General features: G+C 35.2%; 1 protein-coding gene and 1 pseudogene across 1 annotated transcript in view; one reads left to right on the top strand and one right to left on the bottom strand.

Moving 5' to 3' along the window:
• LOC114208211 (uncharacterized) overlaps positions 1-22,693 on the bottom strand; it is a 215,854-nt gene that overhangs the window by 80,350 nt on the left and 112,811 nt on the right. The window lies entirely within an intron of this gene.
• Positions 7,175-8,066, top strand: LOC114208210 (gem-associated protein 2 pseudogene; annotated as a pseudogene).

Genomic DNA, 22,693 nt, shown 5'->3' with positions numbered 1-22,693 from the left:
TTAAAATAATCAAATTTAAAAATACATTAAAACATACAATATGAAAAGATGCAAATTGTGATAACATAAAGTGGGAGGGGGAAATGACACTTTTTTAATGCAATTGAACTTGTTTCCAGCTTAAAATAAAATGTTACAACTATAAAATATTTTATGTAAGCCCTAAGATAACCACAGACATAAAAAAAAAAAACTATACAAGTTACACAAAATAAAGGAAAAGATATCAAGTTATTAACAATACCAAAAGTCAACAAAACATAAAGGAAGATAGCAAGAGAGGAAAAGACAGAAAAAGAACTACAAGACTAATAGAAAACAATTAATAAAAGGGCAACATTAAATCCTTTTTTATCAATTATTAAATGTAAATGAATTAAAATTCCCAGTCAAAAAACATGGAGGGGCTGAAGGGAACAAATATTGTTAAAATGTCTATGCTACCCAAAGCAATCTACATATTCAATGTAATCCCTATCAAAATATAATCAACATTTTTCTTTAAATTTAAGGACATGGGTGCCTGGGTGGCTCAGTCGGTTAAGCATCTGACTCTTGGTTTCAGCTCAGGTCATGAATTTGGGGTTGTGAGACTGAACCTTGCATTGGGCGCCATGCTCAGTGGGGAGTCTGCTTGAGATTTCCAGCCTCTTCCCATTCACCCCCCCCACTCATGCTCACACTCTCTCTCTCTTTAAAATAAATAAATCTTAAAAAAAAAAACAAATTTAAGGACATACATAGGCTCAAAGTGAAGGGATGGAAAAAGATATTCTATGCAAATAATAATCAAAAAACAGCACCTGTGATTATATTGCTTCAAATAAAATAAGTCTGAACTTATTTCTAGACTGTCAAAAATTGTCACAAGAAACAAAGGAGGACATTATATAATGATAAAAGAGTCAATTCACCAGGAAGCTGTAACAATTATAAATGTATGTGCCTCAATATCAGAGCACCTACATATGTAAATCAAACTGGACAGAACTGAAGGGGGAAATAGACAGTAATTCAGTAATAGGAGACTTCAATATCTCACTTTCAATAATGGGTAGAACATCCAGATAGAATAAGAAAACAAAGGACTTGAACAATACTGTAAACCAAATGGACCTGATATATACAGAACATTCCACCAAACAGTAGCAGCATACACATTCTTCTCAAGTGTATACGTATCTTTCCATAGACTAGATCACAAGTTAAGGCCAAAACATGTCTTAACAAATTTAAGATTAAAATTATATCAAGTATTTTTTTGATCAAATAGAATTAAACTAGAAATCAATAGCAGAAGGAAAACTGGAAAATCTACAAATATGTAGAAATTAAACAACATACTCTTAAATAACCATAGAGTCAGAGAAGAACTCAAAAAGTATATTAGAAAATACCTCAAGGCAAAAGAAAAGGAAAACACAATATACCAAAACTTACGTGATGCTGCAAATTACATGCCAAAAAACTAGATAGCCTAGAAGAAATGGATAATTACTAGAAACACAACCTGCCAACACTAAGTTATGAAGAGATAGAAAATCTGAACAGACCTATCACTACTACAGAGATTGGATCAGTAATCAAAAACTTCCAAAGAAAAAACCCAGACCAGATGACTTCACTGGTAATTTCTACCAAATGTTTAAAGGATTAATGCCTTTTCTTTTTTCAAACTCTTCCCCAAAACCGAAAAGAACAGAACACTTCCAAAATTATTTTATGAGCTAGAATTACCCTGATACCAAAGCCAAAGAAAGACAGCACCAGAAAAGAATAATGAATCCTAATATCCCTGGTGAACATAGATGCAATAATTTGTTTTTAAGATTTATTTATTTATTTTAGAGAGAGAAAGAGTTGCAAGCACGTGGTGGGGAGGGGCGGAGGGAGAGGGAAAATGTCAAGCAGACTCTCTGCTGAGCATGGAGCTAGGCTCAGGGCTTGATCTCATGGCCCTGATATCATGACCTGAGCTGAAATCAAGAGTCAGGTGCTTAACTGAGCCACCCAGGTGCCCCTAGATGCAATAATTCTTATCAAAATACTAACAAACTGAATCCCACAGTATATTAGAAGGATCATGCACCATAACCAAGTGGGATTTATCCTGGGATTCAAGGAAGGTTCAACATATGAAAATCAATTAATGTGATATACCACATTAAAAAAATAAAGGATTAAAATCACATGGTCATCTCAATAAATGCAGAAAAAGCATTTGACAAAATTCAACACTTTTTCATGATAAAAACTCTCAACAAACTAGGAATAAAAGAAAAGTATCTCAACAAAAGAAAGGACATATATGAAAATCCCACTAGTAACATCATATTCAACATTGAAAATCTGAAAGCTTTTCCTCTAAGATCAGGAACAAGGCAAGGATGCCCATTCTCATCACTTTTATTCAACATACTACTAGAAGTCCTAGTTAGATTAGTTAGGCAAGAATAAAAGCAAAAAAAAAAAAAAAAGGCACTGAAATCAGAAAGGAAGAAGTAAAATTTTCTGTTTGCAAATGAAATGATCTTATGTGTAGTATACCATAAAGATGCTACCAATATCTGTTAGAACTAATAAATGAATTCAGTAAAGTTGCAGGATACAAAATCAATACACAAAGCCATTTGCTTTTCTGTATACTAGGAACAAACAATCTTAAAAAGAAATTAGGAAAATAATCCCATTTACAATAGCACCAAGAAGAATAAAATACTTAGATAATAACTTGGCTAAGGAGGTGAGAGAATTATACACCAAAAACTACAAAACACTGATGAAAAAAATTAAAAAAGACACAAATGGAAAGACACCTGGTGTTCATGGATTAGAAGACATAATAAATTTTAAATGCCCATACTACCCAAGCAATCTACAGATTGAATGTAATTTCCATCAAAATCCCAGTAGTGGTTTTTTTTAAGATTTTATTTATTTGACAGAGAGAGACATAGCGAGAGAGGGAACACAAGCAAGGGGAGTGGGAGAGGGAGAAGCAGGCTTCCCGCTGAGTAGGGAGCCCAATATGGAGTTCAATCCCAGGACCCTGGGATCATGACCTGAACCAAAGGCAGACGCTTAACGACTAAGCCACCCAGGCACCACCCCCCCCAAGTAGTGTTTTTTAAAGAAATAAAAACAAATCTAAAATTTGTATGGAATCACAAAAGACTTCTAAAAGCCAAATCAATTCTCAGAAATAAGAACAAAGCTGGAGGTATTGCACTGATTTTAAATGCATTACAAAGCTACAGTAATTAAAACAGTGTGGTACTTGTATAAGACAGACATGTAGACCAATGACAGAACAGAAAGTTCATAAATAAATGCACACATATACATTCAGCTGATCTTTGACAAGGGTGCTAACAATATATAAAAGAGAAAGTCTCTTCAGCAAATAGTGTTGAGAAAACTAGATATCCATACACAAAAGAATGAAACTAGATTCCTATTACACACACAAAAAAAAATTCAAAACAGATTAAAGCCTTAAATATAAGACCTGAAACTTTAAAATTCCAAAATAACATATAGAGGGAATGCTTCATAACATTGGTCTTGGAAATTATTTCTGGAATATGACCTTGAAAACACAGGCAACAAAAACAAAAATAAACAAGGTGGGCTACCTCAAATTAAAAGTGTCCATATAGCAAAAGAAACAACCAACAGATGAAAAAGGTAATGTACAGAATGGGAAAAAAATATTTGCAAACTATATATTTAATAATAGATGAATCTCCAAAATATATAAGGAACTTCTATAACTCAAAAAAGAAAAAATAAATAATTCAAATAATGGGCTAAGGACTCTAATAGAGATTCCTCCAAAGAAGATAGACAAATGGCCAACACATATATTAAAAGGTGTTCAACATCACTAATCGTTAGGAAAATGTAATCAGAATCACAATGGGACATCATACCATCAGGATGGCTATTGTAAAAAAAAAAATGTATTGGCAAGGATGTAGAAAAATTAGAACACTTGCACACTGTTGGTGGGAATGCAAAATGCTGTAGCCACTATAGAAAACAATATGTAGGTTCCTCAAAAAATTAAAAATCGAACTACCATATGATCTAACAATCCCACTTCTGGATATTTAGCCAAAAGATTTAAAATCAGGATTTTGAAGCAATATTAGCACTCCACGTTCATTGCAGTGGTGTTCACAATAGCCAAGACGTGGAAATGACCTAAATGTCCATTGACAGACGAAAAGATGGAACATGTAGTATATACATGCAATGGAGTATAATTCAGCCTTTAAAAAAAGGAAATTCTGTTATATATGACAACATGGATGAACTTGAGAACATTATACTAAGTGAAATAAGTCAATTACATAAAGACAAATAATGCATGATTCAACTTATATAAGGTATCTAAAATAGTCAAATTTATAGATTCAGAGTGGAATGGTGGCTTCCAGGGGCTAAAGGAGAGAGAGAAATGGGAGATATTAATCAATGGACATAAAATTTCAGTTAAGATGAATAAGTTCTAGAGATCTACTGCACAGCATTGTACTTACAGTCAACACTAACATATACAACACTAATGTATACTAAAAACTTTGTTAAGACAGTAGTAGGGCTGGCTAGAGAAAATAAGCACATATAAGAAAGTCAAAGAAAGTACTCCCGGAAGAGCTGTTTGAGCTGAGTTGTGGGAATTCACAATGCCTGGCTAGCTAAGATATGATAAACACAGTCCTCCTTTGGAGAGGCTAGTTGAAAAGCAAAGAAGGAGTAATCAGAAAACTGGGCCTCCTTTTAGGTTTCTGGGCTGAAAACAGCCAGATCCTAACTGTGCTTCAATGCTATCTCCCAGGGGACAGATGCTTAACTTAGGTAAGATATAAATCCTTAACAGTCCCCTACTCCCTGACTGCAGGTCACAAACACAGTTATAATCACACAGTGCCCATAAATGTCACTGCCCTAGTTATTGAAATTTTACATTCCCTTCTAATCTTGATTCTTTTATGTAACAGTAACATGCAAAATAAAAATGGAGCTAGAGCTTGACTCAGACCAGACACTAGAGTGTCTGGTCCCCAGCCCCTCTCCTTTCTCCTACTTGGATGTCTGGAGTAATCATTTCATTCGCTGTCCCAGGGTCTGCTGGCCAAACCCAACACTGAGTGAGATCTAAATGAGAAGAGCCAGCCAAGTGTATGTCTGGTATCAGAATGTTCCGAGGTAAGGATCTAAATATACAAAAATATCTCAACATGTTTAAAGATTAAAAAAAAACCAAACAGAAAAAAAGGCCATTATGTCTTTTTCACTGAATATCAGCTGAATTATCCAGGAGCACTGTGATCAAGAAGACTGGTAGGAAATAAAGTCAGTGATAAGTGGGAGCTGAATTGTGGAGGGCCTCATAGTCTACAATAGTGTAAAGCTACTGAAAGTTCTTTTCACAGAAAGAGCTACAGGATCTGATTTGCATTTTAAAAGACTACTCTGGCTGCTATGAGAGAGAGAGAATATGTGTGCACATGTGTGTAGGGATGTGGGTGGATAGGGAGGCAGTAGCAGTAGGAGTGAAGCAGTGTGAGCTGTTAAGAGCAACTGCCTTGGACCAGATTATACTGTCATGGGCAGCCTTTGTGCAAAAGGTGCAGAGAAGTAGCTGTATTCAGGATATATTTTGGATTTAGAACTCAGAATAGGTAGATGGAATATGTGATAAATTAGTTGCCACAAATTTCTTTTAGCCCAATATACATGCCCCTTGCAAGGTGAATTTCTTTTCCTCCCATTTAGAAATGGAATGTATTCACCTCCTTAAATCTGGGTGATTTATTACTTGATTTGACCGATAAGATGGAGAGAAAGTAACATTATGCAAAGCTCAAACTAGACCTTAGACATTGCAGATACCAGTTTTGTTCACTTGAAATATTGCCATGAGACCCCACATAAGAAAGTCTAGTTAGCTTATTATTAAGTGAGGAATCATATGAAAAGAAAAAAAACCAAAGCCCTCCATCTGACACCATCATCAACTGCCAGACATGTAAATAAAGCCATGTTGGTCCTTGCAGTTTAGGCAGCTTGTCAGCTAAATTAACCACATAAGTGAACCCAGATGAAACTAGCAAAAGAAACTCCCAGCTACAACACGGTACTGAAAGTCTTAGTCACAGCAATCAGACAAGAAAAGGGAATAAAATACATCCAAATTTGTAAGAAAGACATAAAATTTTCCCTATTTGCAGATGACATCCTACTATATATAGAAAACCCAAAAGATTCTGCCAAAAAAAACTAGAACTGATAAATTCAGGAAGGTCACAGGATACAAAATCAATATACAGAAATCCATTGCATTTCTATACACTAATAATGAAGTAGCAAGGAGACATTAAGAAAACAATCCCATTTACAATTGCACCCAAAATAATAAAACATCTAGGAATTAACTTAACCAAGTAAGTGAAAGACCTGTACTCTGAAAACTGATGCAAGAAATTGAAGATGACAAAAACAAATGGAAAGATTCCATGCTCATAGACTGGAAGAACAAATGTTAAAATGTCCATACTACCCAAAGCAATCTACAGATTAAATGCAATCCCATCACAATACCAACAGCATTTTTCACAGAACTAGAACAAACAATCCTAAAATCTGTATGGAACCACAAAAGATGCTGAATAGCAAAGGCAATCTTGAAAAAGAAAAACAAAGCTGGAGCTATCACAATCCCAGATTTCAAGATGTACTACAAAGCTGTAGTAATCAAAATAGTATGGTACTGGCATAAAAACAGACATATCGATCAATGAAACAGAATAAAAAGCCCAGAAATAAACTCAGAATTATATGGTCAATTAATCTTCAACAAAGGAGGCAAGAAAATGCAATGGGAAAAAGTCTCTTCAACAAATGCTGTTTAAGTAACTGGACAGCTACATGCGAAAGAATAAAACTAGACCACTTTCTTACACCATACACCAAAATAAACTCAAAATGGATTAAAGACCTAAATGTGAGACCTGAAACCAGAAAGATCTTCTAGGAGAGAGCATAGGCAGTAATTTCTCTGACATCAGCTGTAACATCTTTCTAGATATGTCTCCTGAGACAAGAGAAACAAAAGCAAAAATAAACTAGTGGGACTACCTTAAAATAAAAGGCGTCTGGGGGATTGGCTGGATTAAAAACCATGGCGTGGATACCAGTGGAGTCTGCAGTAGAAGAGTTGATGCCCAGGCTGTTGCCAGTGGAGCCCTGCGACTTGACAGAAAGTTTTGATCCCTCCCTACCCCCGAGGATGCCTCAGGAATACCTGAGGTGGGTCCAGATCGAAGCAGCTCAATGTCCAGATGTTGTGGTAGCTCAGAGTGACCCAAAGAAGTTGAAAAGGAAGCAAAGTGTGAATGTTTCTCTTTCAGGATGCCAACCTGCTCCTGAAGGATATTCTCCCACACTTCAGTGGCAACAACAAGTGGCACAGTTTTCATCTGTTCAACAGAGTATGATCAGACATAGAAGTCACTGGAAATCACAACAGTTAGACAGTAACGTGACCATGTCAAAATCTGAAGATGAAGAAGGCTGGAAAAAATTTTGTCTGGGTGAAAGGTTATGTGCTGAAGGGGCTGTTGGACCAGCTACAAGTGAAGGTCCTGGAATTGATTATGTGCAAATTGGTTTTCCTCCCTTGCTTAGTATTGTTAGCAGAATGAATCAGGCAACAGTAACTAGTGTCTTGGAATATCTGAGTAATTGGTTTGGAGAAAGAGACTTTACTACAGAATTGGGAAGGTGGCTTTATGCTTTATTGGCTTGTCTTGAAAAACCTTTATTACCTGAGGCTCATTCACTGATTTGGCAGCTTGCAAGAAGGTGCTCTGAAGTAAGGCTTTTAGTGGACAGCAAAGATGATGAGCGGGTTCCTGCTTTGAATTTATTAATCTGCCTGGTTAGCAGGTATTTTGAACAACGTGATTTAGCTGATGAACCATCTTGATGTAGCTGGCCTCTCAGGGATAGAAGATACTTGTGATGAAGGCAGTCTGAGGATGTACAGGGGCAACTTAAGTGAGAATTGAATTGAATTACATCTTCAACATTATCTGAAGGGTCTTCATCTTAACCTGTGCATCTGAAGTTGACATTTAGAAGATATATTGTATTGATTTGAATATCTGAAGTATTCTTTGGAAAATCCCAACCAGCCAGTTTTTGATGAACAGTTAAAACAGTTTTCTGTAATTACATGTTTTTAAAACAAATTGAGTGCCATTTATTGATGAAGCATTCTGTACAGAAACTGTATGATGAAATTTTACAGAGATACTTGGTGCTTTTTCATTGTTTCTTTACATATACACATAAACTTTTATTGAAAATGTGTTTTGGTTATTAATAAATAAATAAATAAATAAATAAATAAATAAATAAATAAAATAAAAGTCTTCTGCATAGCAAAGGAAACAGCCAACAAAACTAAAATACAACCTACCGAATAGGAGAAGATATTTGCAAATGATATACCCAATAAGGGGTTAGTATCCAAATATGTAAAGAACTTATATAACTTGGGGCACCTGGGTAGCTCAGTTGTTAAGTGTCTGCCTTCAGCTCAGGTCATGATCCCAGGGTTCTGGGATCAAGCCCCGCATTGGGCTCCCTGCTCAGTGGGAAGCCCGCTTCTCCCTCTCCGACTCCTCCTGCTTGTGTTCCCTCTTTTGCTGTGTCTCTCTCTGTCAAATAAATAAAATCTTAAAAAAAAAACTTATATAACTCAACAGCAAAAAAACCCAAATAATCCAAATAAAAATGGGCAGAAGACATGAACAGACATTTCTTCAAAGAAGACACACAGGTGGCCTACAGACACATGAAAAGATGCTCATCACCACTAATCATTAGAAGAATGTAAATCAAAATCACAGTGAGATACACCTGTCAGAATGGCTAAAATCAAAACACAAGAATAAACAAGTGTTGGCAAGGATATGGAGAGAAAGGAATCCTCCTGCACTGTTGGTGGGAATGCAAACTAGTACAGCTGCTATGGAAAACAGTATGGAGGTTCCTCAAAAAAATTAAAATAGAATTACCCTATGGTCGAGTAATTACACTCTTGGGTATTTACCCAAAGAATATGAAAATACTGGTTCAAAAAGATATATGCATACCTGTTTACTGCAGCATTGTTTACAATAGCAAATTATGGAAGCAGCCCAAGTGTTCATCAATAGATTACTGGATAAAGAAGAAGGGGTAATATATACAGTATAATATTATTAAGCCATAAGAAAGAATGAAATCTTGCCATTTGCAACAACATGGATGGATCTAGAAGTATAATACTAAGTGAAATAACCCAGTCAAAGAAAGACAAATACCATATGATTTCATTCATAGGTGGAATTTAAGAAACTAAACAAAGGAACAAAGGGAGAAAATAGAGACAAACCAAAAAACACTCTTAACTACAGAGAGCAAATGGATGGTTACCAGAGGGAAGTTAGGTGAGGGGATGGGTGAAATAGGTAAGGGATTGTGATACATTTATCTTGATGAGCACTGAGTATTATATGGAACTGGTGAATCACTATACTGTATATCTGAAATTAATGTAACACTGTATATTAACTATACCAAAATTAAAATTTAAAAAACTTTTAAAAATAAAAAAGAGAAACTTTCAGCTAATCCATAGAATTGTGAGAAATAATAAATTACCTTTTTTAAGCCACTATATTTGGTGTAGTTTGTTATGCAGTGGCATGTAGCTGAAACAGATGATATCTGGAGTGGGAGAAACAGAAAAATTATGGATGGGTTTTAAATGCTTGGCTTCAGCATGATTAAAAAAATAGTAACCCTGAGTTGAGGAATACTGAGGGGGAAGAGTTTAGAGGTGAATAAATTACAAGTTTTGTTTCACCTATGTTGAATCTGGAAATGTCTGTTAGCCATGCAGTTGAAGTGAAGAAGCAAACAATGGATATATTTTGAAATCCGTCAACATATAAATAGCATTTAAAGCCATAGGAATAGATAAGACCTGCTCAAGACTACAATATAAATAATGAAGAGTATAACTGAGACTCTAGAATATTTTAACTTTTGAAGGTTAAGCAGGAAAGGAAGAAAAAAAAAAGAACAACAAAGACAGAGAGGCAGCATCAAGCGGGGTGAGAGAAAATCCCCAAGGGAGAATATAGTCCATGGAAGCCAAGAGAAGAGAGTGTTTCAAGATGAGCATGATTAAATGACACTGGGAGATAGCCAAGTGACCACAGGGTGTGTCAACATGGCAATCAATGGAATCCATGAGCATCTTTTTTTTTTTAAGATTTTCATTTATTTGACAGAGAGACACAGCAAGAGAGGAAACACAAGCAGAGGGAGCGGGAGAGGGAGAAGCAGGCTTCCCGCTGAGCAGAGAGCCAGATGTGGTGCTCAATCCCAGGACCCTGGGATCATGACCTGAGCCAAAGGCAGAAGCTTAACGACTGAGCCATCCAGGTGCCCCTCCATGAGCATCTTCAGTGGAGTGTAGACTGCCCTACAGACCACTCTTTTTAGGAGCACTGCCATGCTTCTGAGGAGCAGAGAAATGCTGCAGGAGCTGGAAAAAGCCAGGGATCCTTAAGTTAAGGATGATTGTTTTGCTTGTTTTGTTTTACTTTGTTTTCTTTTTAAACCCTTCTAACCCCTAGTCATGTCATGTAGTCATAAAGCTGGAAAGTATCACACCTTCCTTTATCCTCCTCAATTTACAGATTAAAAAGCTAAAGAGAACAGAGAAGTCAATTACCCTGTCCATAATCACACAATAAGCTATTGGCTGAATTGTAATAGACTACATATTTTTTTGTTTGAATATGGACTGGATACTAGATGATATCATGAAACTATTATTAATTTAAGTGAAGTAATGGAATGGTGGTTAGTTAGGAGAATTTGTTGTCCTTTTTGAAATTTTTTAAAATGAATTTATACTCCCACGTCCCACCCCCTTCCTCTTGCAAGGACCAATCTGTCCTCTGATTCTGTTTTTTTGGTTGGTTTGTTTTTAGATCCTACATATAGGAGAAATCAGATGATATTTATCTTTCTGTTTGACTTATTTCACTTAACATAATGGCCTCAAGGTCCATCTTGTAAATGGCAACATTTCATTCTTTTTGATGGCTGAGTAATACGTGTGTGTGTGTGTGTGTGTGTGTGTGTGTGTGTGTGTGTGTGTGTGACACCTTCTCTAGCCATTAATTTATCAATGAACACAGGACGTTTCCATATTTTGGCTATTGTAAATAATTCTGCAATGGACATAAGGGTTCATATGTCTTTTCAAGTTAGTGTTTTCATTTTCTTTGGATAAATACCCAGAAGTGGAATTATTGGATCATATGGTAGTTCTATTATAATTGTTTGAGGAACCCCTATACCCATTTTTCATAGTGGCTGCACCAATTTACATTCTAAAGTATGTGAGGGTTCCCTTTCCTCTACATCCTCACCAGCATTTGTTATTTGTCTATTTAAGAATAGCCATTCTAACAGATGCAAGGTGATATCTTATTGTGGTTTCAACTTGCATTTCCCTGATGATCAATGATGTTGAGAATCTTATTATGTACCTATTGGCCATCTGCATATCTTCTTTGGAAAAATATCTATTCAAATCTTCTGCCCATTTTATTTTTTTAGATTTTGTTGCTGCTATTGAGTTGTGTGGGTTTTTTATATATTTTGGATACTAGCCCCTTATCAGATATATGACTTGCTAATATTTTCTCCCATGCAGTAGGTAGCTTTTTCATTCTGTTGATTTTTTTCTTCTCAGCAGAAGCTTTTCAGTATGATAGTCCCACGTATTTATTTTGCTTATATTGCCTTTGCTTTTAGTGTCAAATTAAAAAAATAATTGCCACAACCTATGTCAAGGAGCTTACTGCCTATGTTTTCTTTTAGAAGTTTTATGGTTTCAAGTCATTAATCCATTTTGTGTTAATTTTTGTGTATGATTTAAGATAGTGATCAAGTTTCATTCTTTTGCATGTAGCTGTGCAGTTTTCTCAATACCATTTATTGAACAGACTGTCCTTTCCCCATGGTATATTCTTGACTCTTTTGTTGTAAATTAATTAGTTTACATTATGGGTTTATATCTGGGCTCTCTATTCTATTTCGTTGATCTATGTATCTGTTTTATGTATTTTATACTTTTATAGTTATCAGTCTTTTTCCTCCTATGTTCATCTGTTTTGGTTCTTAAATTCCATGTATGAGTGAAATCATATGGTATTTGTCTTTCTCTGACTGACTTATTCTGCTTAACATAATACTCTCTAGCTCCATCCACATCATTACAAATGGCAAGATTTCATTCCTTTTATGGCTGAGTAATATTCCATTGTATTTCTTATTTCTTGTGGTATCCTTGTCTGTTTTTGGTATCAGAGTAAGGCTGGTCTCATAAAATGAGTTTAGAAGAGTTTCTTCCTGTTCTATTTTTTAGAAGAGTTTGAGAAAACTGGTATTAATTTTTCTTTAAATGTTTAGTAGAATTCACCAGTGAAGCCATCCAGTCTTAGACTTGGGTTTGTTGGGAGGTTTTTGATTAGTGATTCAATCTCCTTATTAGTAATTGGTCTGTTCAGATTTTCTGTTTCACCATGACTCAGTTCTGGTAGGTTATATTTCTAGAAATTTATCCCTTTCTTCTAGGTTGTGCAATTTGTTGGTATATAATTGTTCATAGTAGTCTCTGATGATCCTTTGTATTCCTGAGGCATAAGTTATAACATCTCTTTCATTTCCAATTTTGAGCCCTCTCTCTGTTTTTCTTGGTGAGTCTAGCTAAAGGCTTGTCAATCTTATCTCTTCAAAGAACTAGTGCTTAGTGTGATTTTATCTATTGTCTTTTTAGTCTCTATATTTCATTTTTTCTGCTCTGATCTTTGTTATTTTCTAACTGGATTTAGAATTTTCTGATTAGATATTCTAAAAATTGTTCATTAAAAATATTGATTCTGCAAGAGAATCTCTGACATATACCAATTTCAATAATTATCTACATAGTCAATGTATTATACATTTAAAGAAGCATAATACTGCCCATTAACCATATAACAGAATCCTACAAATGCCTCTCTAATCCCATCTATGGTATATGACCCTTCCCACTAAAAGTATTACCTAGCAAAAACCTATTAGGAGAAACAGCTGGCTCTCTCTGAAGTAGAGTTTTTTCATGTATTTTTATTTTTTTATTTAAATTCAATTAGCCAACATATCATTAGTTTTTGATATAATGTTAAATGACTCATTAGTTGCATATAACACCAAGTAGAGCTTTTTAAAAAGAGGCTGGAAACTTCTACTTTTTTTCTAAACACCTGATGATTGTTAATCCTTAGTGGAAAGATAATTTTTGTCTGCAGAGAAAAGCTAAACACAATTATTTAAGAATAAAAGATGGATTCGTTACAATAGGACAATGTTTTATTCTCTTCTTTATAGCCTTGACAAACCAAAGGACAACATGTCACTATAAGATATACATAACACAAATATCCAAAGAAATCAAATAATAAATATTTTTACAGCACCCTTTAAGAACAATGCCTCTAGAAAAGGGTTCCACCTTTGGTGATATATGTGGGGCTGCTATGCTAGAGAGCCCTGGATGCAGCCATATTATGCCTCTGGGGTTTCTGTTCTCCAGGGTTCTCTGCTCTCATTCCTTCATGTTTCCACAATAGCTACGTCAGACATGGCCAGTATCTTTCAAAGCTGAACCAGAATGTTTAGATATGCCTGTCACAAGGAATACACAAGTCAATATCTGTTCCGAGTTTTCCTTAAGAGCCCGGGTGCAAGGCTATAATAAAAGAGCCAAACTCTAATCTTGGTACAATTAACATTAATTCAAAAAGTATTTACTAGGAATCTACTTTATGATAGATGCTGCAGGATACAAAAGTTAGTGAAGTAGAAAACCATCAGAATAAACCCTTACATTTTCTGTTGTCCATACACAAGTGACATACCTCCAGGGCTTGCACTAGGATCCTACTTGTTTTAATTACAACCCTGATTTCACCCTAACAGTAGTTTCTTTTATGCTCATCCTCAGCCACCCAAACATTTGTCTTATTTCTTCTTCCACAAATTTTTTTAAAAAATGTTTTATTTTGGATGTGCCATCCTTTACATTTTTGTTTCATATTATCTACCACAGAGCAAAGAAAATCTTAGTCAAGTTATGTTTAACAGTGTCAATATTTTTTAGAAGTCAACATGGTGTAGAAAGAGGCTAGTCTTTACAGACTAATAAACTGGTGGTTGTAAGGCCAGCCCTTCCTTTTTTACTGACCTAAGGCAGATAACTTCTCTCAGCTTCAACTTGCTCTTCTATAGAGTAATAGAATAATAATACAGCAGTCCTCCCTTACTGATGGTTTTGCTTTCCATGGTTTCAGTTACCCATGGTCAACCACAGTCCAGAAGTACATGATCCTTCTTTTGACATATCATCAGAAGTTCAATAGTAGCCTAACTCTATATTACAGTGCCCATGCCATTCACCTCACTTCATCTCATCTCATCACACTTTCTCACCTCATATCATCACAAGAAGGATGAGTACAGTACAAGATATTTTCAGGAAGAGTCCACATTCACATAACCTTTATTACATTATGTGTTTATACTTGTTGTGTTTTATTACTATTTTTATTAATCTCTTGCTATACCTAATTTATAAATAAAACTTTATCACTGATACATGTATATAGGAAAAAAACATACATAGTGTTCAATACTATCCATGGTTTTAAGCATCCACTGGGAGTCTTGGAACATATCCCTCACGGATAAGGCAGGGGGAACTACTGTACCTGTCTTATGGGACTTTCTGTATTAAATAATATATGTAAAGAATCCTATACACTGCTAGTATTCAATAAAAGTTTCATCCCAATCTTTTATCTTAGATGTGACATTCTTACAGTTTTGGCAGGTGAACCCTGACTATAACAATTATTATATAGCTTTACTTATTTCTTCCTTAGAAACAACTTCCAATACTTCCTTTTCATATGTTGAACAATTGCATGCTTTTAGACATTCTCTGTCTCTTGGTAGCTGTAGACTGGAGGAAGTTCTTGAGCCTATTGTGTTTGCCCTGCAGCCCTGCTTTTCCTAGGGAAACCCTGAAAAAAGATTGAGATAGTAATTGTGAGATGCCTGACCATTTACCATGTGCCTGCAATCACTAACATGTTTGGCCCATGTCTTATCCCTTGGTTTGTGCTTCAAGGTAAGAAAGAGAGTCCCCTGGCTACCAAAAGCTTGGAATACTTTGGTAAAAGTCTTGAACTCTAGGTTAAAGCTTCTGATCTTTATATAAATCCCTGTGTGGAGGAGTGGCCAGATCAAAGCCCAAGCAATAAAGACAGCTTTATTTATAGATAAGGCAGATAAGAACCGCAGTCCAGAGAGAAAAAGGTGGCATTGATTCAGGTGAGAGCTATCCAATTTAAGTCTCTTGTTATGAAAAGGAAACATACTGCAGATATAATCACAATAGGGTTTAGCAACAGGTTATATGCATTGACCAAGAAGCATTGGTAAGCCTCCTTCTTGATTCAAGAAGTCATTCATCTGTGGGCCTTACACTTCAGATGATTTAGTTGTGAAAGAAAGGAGCAGAAATTCCTTCCCCTTGCTTATTTTTATTTTTAATGGCGATGATACATTTAGTTTAACATCTTACTTTAAGTAGGTAAGGACAGGAGAAAAAATGTAGGAGTAGATAGATACATTTATGTATCACCTCCTCATGGAATGTGGTTTGACTCATCAGGCACATATTATAACTCAGTGTCCTGCTATAAAGAGAAGGATCTGGGGACAATGATGGCGCCCTCAGAATGAGAGGTAGGATACCCAATTCTGGAGGAGACACAGGGAGAAAGTCCAGGTGAAGAGTATACACTCAATGGTAAGGTCAGAAAAGCTCATTCATGAACTAATTATGGTTTTCAAGGTTTCCAGCCAGGAAGAAAAGATGATCCATTTGCCTTCTCCTGCTTGATGGACCAATATAAGGGAGAGGAAAATGACCTTTGCTAAGCTCTGGCTGCTCTTGTAAGGAAACAGTGTCTTCCTTTCTCTAGATTTACCTCCTTTTTTCTGTGTATTTATTCTGTTGTTTTTTCTTTTACAAGATGCTTCTATATGGTATAAAAGAAACTGAAATCATTTATATAACTGCTTATTTACCATTCTGAACAATTTTTCACTAGAGGATTTTTTTCAAGAACAAAAAGTCCCCAATACTCCTAGGAAAAGATTGATTGTTCTTAGTCTTGGTAATATCCAGCAGAACTGGTTTAATTTGTCTAATTGATCAATGACTACTTGCTTCAGTGAACAAGCCTGAAAGCGAACCACGTAGTGATACTTTCATGCTTTGAAAGTCAGCCAGTAAGCAGCCGACTTACTCCAGGATTATGTTTCTAAGGCTGATGTCCACACACTGTCAACCCATTCTCTTGTGTAAGCATCACAACCATGCCTCTTGGCCTGACATGAGCTCACTCTTGCCCCTGAAATCAACATACCCTAAATAAACTTTTCCTCAAGCCCCTATATAACATCAGGGATTTGCTGTGCTTAATGAGATTGCCTGTTCAGTCTAGCTCTTCCTTACTAGGTAAGCAATAAATTTAGCTTTGGTTTTTATTTTGGATTTTGAGTCATGGCCTCACCCATTCACAGTCTCTGTTTGAAATGTTCCATAACAACACCTCTGTTATGAAACCTAGAGCCTTGGAAAGAGTGTTATATTTGGTTATTGATGGTTTAAGGTTCTAGGATATACTGTGGCAATAATTTGTTGTATAATGTTAGACACATCTCTTTCTCCCACAAACATGTTTCTTCATCTGTAATATAAGATGACTCAACTTCCTTTTAGCTTAAATATTGCATGATTCTATTTCTTTTAAAGCCCAATAAGACTGGATATTTTTCTCTACTCCTATATGTTTTATTAGGGCCGATTTTGGATATCTTAAAATCAACATACGTCAATAACTGACATCTCAAAGTAGTAGCAATAGTTCACACATATTGAATAATTATGTGTCAAACACCAATCTAATTAATTACATTGTATGTATTAATTCATTTATCATAAAAACCTTAACAAAAAACTATGCAATTATTCCCACTTTATAGATGAGGAAATGGATGCACAGATAAGAAACTTGCTCCAAAGTACATAAGTAATAACTGGTAAAACCAGGATTCAAGCCATGCTGTCTAGATTCAGAGCCAGATTTATTAAAACAAACTAATGTATAAATATAGAGAATGGGCTTAACTATAGCCTACAATAATATACATTTTTATTTTAGAATTTTTTGAGCCTTTTTATCAGTTGTTTCCGGCTCTCTTCTTGAAAAATCAATCTAGTTAATGTCCATTATTATCAAATATTCATTAGGTTTATTATTTTGTATAATCTAATTCAACATTTACTTGATTAATTTTATAAATTTATTCTTAAATTAAGACTCTGTGTGTGTGTGTGTGTGTGTGTGTGTGTGTGTGTGTGTAATTACATGGTCTCCAAACCAATTGCAAAAAGAATGAACAACAAAAAAGGAATTAACTGAAGAAATCAGTGTCCCTAGATTCCTTTTTCAAAGCCCCCAAGCAACAGTTAACATTTGATGCAATTCATTTTGAAATAGCTTTACTTTCTAGTTATCTGTGTAGCAGGAATGTGAAGTGTAGTTAATTCGCTTTTAATAAATGGCATGATAACACGGGGAGAAAAAAGTCAGCTTGCTGCAATAAAAATTTCACATCATGATCAGAGCATGGTACTTTTCTAGACTGCATCATTTTTCAATTAAAAGCGAACTTTGAAAGTAGCAGTAGAAATTTAGTAAGATCAGTATATTCTGTCCCAACTTCTACCCTAGCCTCATTTATAAGTTTAGCTTGCTGTCTTCACTATTTCAGAGAAATCTTTTGGCAAACTTACTAATGATTTCTTCATATAAATTATATAATAGGGCAATGCTATTCATAAAAACAATCACTATCTATAGAGAGGGAAATCAAATGCTCTGGTTATGATAACTGAAATCTTGTTTCTCTCATCATAACTACTCTTAATTACCTGGACACCATGTATTCTTTTAAATCTCAAACAAAACTGCCACCCAGTGCTGTCCCAGACAGCTATCTTCTCTTTGGCCTTAGAAATGCCAACTAAATTCACTATTACCCTAAGAAAACAATGAACACAGGTGAATACATAATATGTATTTAAAAAAAAACAAAAATTGGTCTAGGGGACTTTGTGAAACTTAAATTTAGCATGATGCCTGTGCAGAATGTATATCAGATGATTTCTTTTTCTTAGTCAGACATTTTAAAACACTGAAGTTAGTACCTGATAAAGACCAGGTGCATAACAAAACACCTCCTGGGTTTATGCCTGAAATTCAATCTAAATAAAGTAGCATACTGTGGAGATGGAGTAACTGGGTGATGGGCATTAAGGAGGGCCCCTGAGGTAATTAGCACTAGGTGTTATATGCAATTGATGAATTACTGAACTCTACCTCTGAAACTAATATACTATATGTTAATTAATTGAATTTAAATGAAAGAAAATTTGAATAAATAAATAAAAAGTAGCATACTGAATTCATTGAATCTAAGATGCCACTGTCAAATACATTCCATCTTCAAGGATGTTAACATGCACTTAATGTGTATGTTAAAAATTGATGAAATATGGTATTTAAAAATCCAGAAAACAACGTGGATCTTTCAAAGGGCTAGGACAAGTGTCACACTTACAAGATGTTTCTATCAGATGGATCACTGCAGAGATAACTTCTTCATTAGGAAATTATTCCATGGTTCTCCCTATTTAGAAGAGCTGTGCTTTACCTGGGCCATAGTGATTATTACTATTATTTTATGAATGTCCTGAATGATACAGCTTGCATTTCTCTCTTTAAAAAAAAGAAGTCAAGAACCAAGAACTGAGCATGTGCCCCGGCCTGCTGAACTCCTCTTTAGTAACTTCACGTGTGCCTTGTGAACTAAACTCACTTATGACCTCCTCTTTCCTTTGGCCTACATGTCCTTTCATTCTTTATTTTTTTCCTTGTAGCATTTTATATCTTTGATATGCCTTCTGAAATCTTGTATTGTTACAACATGGGATATAAACAAAGACATACACACTAAGAATATATTTTACTCATAATGAATTGTAAATTTTGTGAAAAAGCCTCCAGGTCAGAACATCAGAAATGAATGGAATAAATATATAAGCCATTATGAAAATGAAACAGATGTTCTCATTCATTTTCTATTCTATTATTTTCCAACTGTTTCCCTCCCTTTCGACACACACACACACAACCCAACACACATATTTAGAAAAAGCAGCGAAAGTCAATTAGAAAATTCTATTTCTTAAAATGTTAACAGATGTTGTAGAAGAATTAACTAAATTTCCTTCAGTAATTAGAGAATTAAAAGCAATTAAATTGCTTAAAATACTTCCCACAAAAAAACTTAAAGCATTAAAGTTTTCTGAATGTAAACAACTTTCTTAGCATTTATAAAGCTGTAGAAATTATTTCTATATGAAGAGTCATAAACTAATCTCTAAAATAATTTTTGCATTTTATGTTCATCTGGAAAAAAACTGAGAAATCAAATAATATAATGTAACTAAAAATACTGGATATATATAAGGTGTGAATGTTTTCATACATAATTTAATTCCTCACATCAAACCTATAAGATTGCGACTATTGTTTTCATTTCACATATAAGGAAACAATCTTTGAGAGATTAAGCAAAATCATATAGATTATAGTTAGTGGGTGACTGAAAAATATTTCAAACCCATACCTGTTTGACCCAAAATCTACATTTTGGGTATATAGCCAGTACCGTAATGGTGTTAACTTCCAGGAGGAATGTCTAATTTGGCCTCATTTTTCTTAAGAAACGTACATTAAGGCATAAACTATTAGTTGGCTGGCAGAGATCAGGGGATTTTGTTGATGTCACCATGCCCATAACATTAAGAAAGTTCCTTGGCCAAATTCTCAATTCTTTCCCAGCCCAGAAAGACAAAAATTCTCAAAGACTCTACAAACTGAATTTTGCTAGTCTCCTTCCAACAACATCCACCTAGATTAATGGCAGGAAAGTGCAAGATAAGGGGGAAAGGAAAGGAAGATTATCAGGAGAGACTGAATACCTTAGATTTCAACTGACCTTTGGCTTCTATCCTGAGTTACTTTCCATGTGATCATGCAGGGCAAGGAGACAGAGAATTTTATTTCTTCTTAATTTTTTTATTATGAAATATACACATATAGGGGTGCCTGGGTGGCTCAGTCAATTAAGCATCTGCCTTGGGCTCAGGTCATGATCCCAAGGTCCTGGGATGGAGCCTGCTCTGTGGGAAGCCTGCTTCTCCCTCTGCCCCTCCCCCTGCCCTTTACTGGTATCTTCTTTTCAGGGCTGTCGGGTCATCACTACTTTCAAACTCAATCAAGCCAGAGTAGCAATCAAGATACACATTTTTGAGGTTATATTTTTTGCAACTATTTCTGGCACCAAATCAGTCAAGGGTGAGCACAGAAAACAAATAGCTGGAAGTTTTTTTGAGCTGAAAGTAGTTTACCACAGGGGATTGTTTATATGAAGGACTGAAATCACAGAAGTTAGGTGCTGCCATTGGACTACTGGTTTCAAGAACATACTACTATAAACTGCAGTCTAGAAGTCATAAAGCTACTACTTCTTCTGCCACCACTGCTACATCTATAACTAGTTCTTATTCCACAAAGCTGGTAAAGTAGCACTGGCCCCACAAACCTCATAAATCTAGCTGAACTTCATGCAAGCACATATTAGTAATATATTGTTCACCTCACTCCCATATTCCATATCTTAGTAGTGTGCATCTAGTTGCAACTGAGAATAGAAAATAGATTTTACCTTACAACCATCTCCCAGTAGAAGGGTGAAATAGAAATTGAGAAAGGGAATCCAAATATCTACCATAGTCATTTAAAAAAGCAAAACTTCTTCAGTTTTCTCACCTGTACCTATACTTGCAAGTGGCTACATATAACTCCAAGCAAAACTCAGCAGAGACATTCAAACATAATTAGCTGGAAATGCAATTTTAATAGAAAAGTTCTTATGCAGATATATGGGTATTTGCAAACTGGCTTGAAGTTGCCTAATTAAATGAAATCCTTTTTTATAAGCTTATTTCCAAATCCATTTTAATATTAGACCTCTACATAATGGATATCAGGTCTCTACGTGGTTATTAATGTTATTTCTAGTTAGCTAAGATTTAGAAGATCCAAAGTACAATTGTTTTTGGCTCCATTTTGGAATATGTGAAATGAAATCTTTAAAAATTAATGGTAGTCTGGATAGGAGGCAAGGAAATGTAATTAACAATATTTTTTAACTTTAATTCAGATTTCTATCCATGCAGGTTATATCTTTTTGAGTTATTTAATGATCATCTGGTAATAGTTTTTTTTTAACAGCTAAAATAACCAAATCCCTCCTCATAATTTTTTTTACCTGACAAAAAGAAGGAAGGCATAAATGAAAGGTATTAGAAATGACAAGAGGAGCTTAACTATAGATATGGCAGAAATTAAAATAGTAATAGAAAAATGCCACAAATAACTTTATACCATTATATTGACAAACTTAAGTAAATTTGGAAAGCTCTCAGAAAGGTATCTTATTGTGATAACATAACCAGTGTTCACCAACACCCTTTTTTCTACTTCTGCATAGAGGAGCACAATTTGTACTCCGTGAAGACAGAAGTACCTGTGTGACTACTATTACCCAATGAGATAAAAGCAGAAGTGACACATCACTTTCAAGCTGACGCATTTAATTGACACTGTTCTGCTCTCAGTTTTTCTCATCTTGTACCATAGCAATTGTGGAAACACATATAATACCCCAGGTAACCATGATGAGCAGAAACTCCTACCACCTGTGTTTAACTTGTAACAGGAATGAGAAAGAGACCTTTGTTGTTCCAAGACCCTAAGATTTAAAGGTGGCTTGTTGCCATTTCTAACCCATCTTGCCCAGATTCAAATAATCCTATTACAGTTAAAGACATTAAATCACCAGTTAGACATTTCTCTGTATAAGCATTACACCTAGTGGGTGTTCAAAGGAACAAATCATTTCAATAAGTACAAACTTCTGCAAGGCATAATAAATTGGGCAGTACTCCTCCATTTATTCTATGAGATATGTCTAACCTCATACCAAAACCAAAAAGAACTAAACTTCCGTTCTCCCAACACCTACCACAAACTCTTTCTCATCTTACTAAATGACATCCTCATTTCTCAGCTGCTCAGGCCATGAAAACCTTGGGTCACCAATAGTCCTTCAGATAATATTATTAGACCTACCTTCAAAGAACATCAGAATCTGACTTGTTACCACCTCCACTATGCTAACCCTGGTCCAAGAAACCATCACTTTCACCCAGATTACTGCAGTAGTCTCCTTATTTTCTCCCTACTTCCAACCTTGGCCAATTCCTTCTATTTTAAACAGAGCACCCAGGGTGATATTATTAAAA

This window comes from Eumetopias jubatus, unplaced genomic scaffold (genome assembly GCF_037043125.1).
Source record: "Eumetopias jubatus isolate StellerSeaLion01/CBP00866 unplaced genomic scaffold, mEumJub1_p1.0 scaffold_2, whole genome shotgun sequence".
NCBI classification, from domain to species: domain Eukaryota; kingdom Metazoa; phylum Chordata; class Mammalia; order Carnivora; family Otariidae; genus Eumetopias; species Eumetopias jubatus.
The sequence above is the reverse complement of the archived record's forward strand: the minus strand, read 5'-3'. Positions and strand labels throughout refer to the sequence as shown.